This window comes from Populus euphratica, unplaced genomic scaffold, assembly GCF_000495115.2.
Source record: "Populus euphratica unplaced genomic scaffold, PopEup_1.0 scaffold1425.1, whole genome shotgun sequence".
Classification (NCBI taxonomy): Eukaryota; Viridiplantae; Streptophyta; class Magnoliopsida; order Malpighiales; family Salicaceae; genus Populus; species Populus euphratica.
In genome coordinates this window covers 4,828-8,540 of record NW_011501276.1, presented here as the reverse complement: position 1 = coordinate 8,540, position 3,713 = coordinate 4,828, and the positions used below count along the sequence as shown (strand labels likewise).

Here is a 3,713-nt window from a genome sequence, read left to right as displayed (position 1 = left end):
TCTTGCCGGGTTATTTATTACTTCGACACTCTTGCACTTGGAAGAAGACATCAATCTTTTAGTCGTGTCATAGATTTTCTATCTAATAAAGAACCACCCAAAAATAAGAGGCATGACTTACTATTTATAAGCAAATATAAAAACCCTTATAAGTTGATAAAATATCAATTTACCCCCTGAATAATATTCATATATTATTTAAGGATAATTTTACAAATTTAATCAATCAAGTCCCCACTTGGTTATTCTAGAATTATAATTATAATCTCTAAATTAAATAAATTCTAATGCTTAATTTATAAAAATTATTTTCAAACAAGCCAAACTTGATTAATTATCTCAGTTTAAGTTTTGAATAATGGTTCTTAAATTGTGTGACCTAGTAGGTTTCTAATATGTTGGTTCAAAAATAAATTCTAATTCTAATTAAATAAAATTAAATAAATTAAACAATTTAATTTATTATTAATTCAACAAATTATTAATTTATATTTGAAGATCAGGTGCATCGTCTAGCAACGTGTCATGATCCCTAAAATATTAGAAAAGTCATTAGTGGTTCAACTTAACCTTTCAGTGATTGGTTTCTAAGTGTAATTAATATCATGTAATCAATAATGTTCTGATTTAATATTAAAGTATATAGTATGTTTGTCATGTTTTCTATATAATAGTCATTGATCCTTTTAATATGATTTGAAACTCTTTTCAAATCTCATTTCACCTTGGCTAATGATTTTTCAGTCAATACTATTTGAGAACAAATGAAACATTTTCCATAATTCACCTAGGGTAATGAATCTTCTCTTAATCACTAAAATACATTCATATAATTATAAAGCCTACTTCTAATAGATCTAATGTTGAATATTTGAATCAAAAAAAAAAAAATCATCATCCATATTACTCAACAATGTAATGCAAGCAATAAAGTTCTTCATTTCCCAAGCCTCATAAGTTTTACGATTCCTTATATGTTGGGCCATATCACCATTTTCTAGCTTTTACATGAACACTTTTAGCGTTTTTAGAGCCGCTTGCTCCTTAAGTACATATTGGGTTTTTATTCTCTAAATTTTATAATTGTCGCCATTCAACTTCTTGCACTTATTGAGTTATAGTAGTTGTCATTTCTTTTGTGCTCATAAAAATTATTTTGGTACTTATAGGTTCACATTTAATTATGCCTAAACATACATACTTATATTTAACATCAACTAAGTATGTCATCAATGACTTTACATTATGTTTAGAATAAAAGGCTCACTATGTTCATAATCATTATCTATGATCCTAATGTGTAACTATTAGTAATTAATTATGTAAGGATCGTAAACTTAAAATAACATATATTTTAATAATTCAATACATTTATAATTCCAATTTAAACATGGAATTACACTATGTTGAAACACATGCATACATGTATGAACACATATGAACTATAAATTTATGTTCACAACATATATAAATTTATCATGACTAATCAATACACGTATCATTAATTTAAAATTGTGTATGGAAATAAATTTACAATAATTAATGCTTTTGTTATGCAATTAAAACATAGAAAAGAATCACACACATAACAAAGAGATCATTTTTATTTCACAGAGTCAATAATTTTTTTATTGTATAAAAAGAACAAACACCTTGAGCAATCTAATAGTCTTAATGGAATGTCATGCTGCAATCAAGGTCTCAAATCCCAGCAAGCACACTTATTTCTTCTTAATATAATTATTAATCAGATCAAACATGTTATTTAGATTAGAAAACAACAACATTAAGCTTTGATATCAATGTTGGAAAAACAATTAGCAATAAGGAGAAAATTATATAATTATGCCCCTTTGAAACTTGTATCACTAGTCATAATCATATTAAATAATAAATAATTATGACATGGAGTTTGCTTTGAGAGTCCTTTCTTTCCTTTTACTATTTTATGTTCTGCTTTTTCTTACTATCTTATTATTGTTTGTTACTATTAACATAAATATTTATAAGAGTGAAGAGTTATAAGCTTTAACAATTATTGTCATATATAACTTTTCATTCTTTTCTCTTATAGTACCTTAGTAATATAAATAACATTAATATGGATTGTGTAGACCCATCATAGGTGACCCAAATCCATTTTTTCCTTCAAGATAGAACTAGCATCTTTTCAACTTTTTTTTTTTACATTCTTGCTTAGAAATTGGTTTATTTAACTCAAGCAATTCATTCTTCTTTTGTTGTTTAGAATAATTGTTACTCAAATATCTGATTTTATCACATTCTAAAAGATGAACTAATCGACTATGTCACCTTTAAATATTGTTAGATATAACTCTTTTTTACTTTTTTGTTATTGTGTTACTGTTAGCAGACATATAAAGGTGAAGAGTTACACCTTTGACATTTATTGTCAAATATAACTCTTAATTATTTTCTTTTATATTACCTTAATAATATGAATAATATTAATATGGATTGGGTTGACCCATCATGGGTGACCCAAATCCATTTTTTCCTTTAAGATAGAACTAGCATCTCTTCAACTTCTCTTTTTACATTCTTGCTTAGAAATTGGTTTATTTAACTCAGGCAAATCATTCTTCTTTTGTTGTTTAGCACAAATCTTACTTAAATATCTTATTTTATCACATTCTTAAAGGTGAACTAATCAACTAATTACTACGTCAATCTTTAAATATTGTTAGATATAACTCTTTTTTATTTTTTTGTTATTGTCTATTACTGTTAGCAAACATATTTATAAGGATGAAGAATTATAACCTTTGACAGTTAATGTCATAGATAACTCTTTATTATTTTCTCTTATATTACCTTAATAATATGAATAATATTAATATGGATTGAGTTCAACCATTATAGGTGACTCAAATTCATTTTCTTTTTTAAAATAAAACTAGCAGTTATTTTAGGGACCCATTAATGCTTAAAAATTGATTTATTTAACCCAAGCAAGTTATGGATGAAATGAGATATTTGGGTAACAATTGTCCTATATTGCAAAAGAATAATGACTTGTTTACTTGACGATACTGTGTTTAAAGAAGCCTTAGAGTGTGTTTGTTTAAGAAATGCATCACACGATGCATCTAATGAAGATCATGAAATACATGATGTGCGTCAACAAACACACTATTAATTAAGTTGGAATGAGAGTGTTTTGGTAAAGCAGTACACCAATTTTCTTATTGTCTTCATATATATATATATATAAAGACAAGTATGGATTAAGTTTTGTATAGGGTTTGAAAAATATTCATAGTAGATATTATCTATTGAAAAAAATAACTATATAAAAAATTAATTTAGTATATATTGAATTTGGATTAAATTATTATCTCTAACAATATATTTGATTCTCATGTGCTCATAAATCCAACTCTTCATTCCATATATTTTTCTTTTCATATTGTACATATGAGATGAGATATGGGAGTTATCTATTCTTATATTTAGTGCCCCTGAGTGGTACTTAAAAGTGCATTTTTATCAAAGTTTTACATCATTATTTTACACTTTAAGTATCAATAACTCATTAACTAGAGCATGTTTTATAATAACATGTCTAATACTATAAGATATCTTTAATTTATGATAAATATTTATCTTAAATGAAGGGCTATCACATAAATAAAAGGATTGATTGATGAGTTTAACTACTCAAATTGAGAAGACAAAGAGAGGGCTAAGTT

At 25.6% G+C, this 3,713-nt stretch overlaps 1 long non-coding RNA gene across 1 annotated transcript in view; it reads left to right on the top strand.

Moving 5' to 3' along the window:
• LOC105117583 (uncharacterized) overlaps positions 1-653 on the top strand; it is a 10,334-nt gene extending 9,681 nt beyond the window's left edge. The window contains exon 3 of the long non-coding RNA XR_840782.1: positions 499-653. This is a non-coding gene — a long non-coding RNA (uncharacterized LOC105117583). The remainder of the gene's footprint in view (positions 1-498) is intronic.
• Positions 654-3,713: the final 3,060 nt, after the last annotated feature.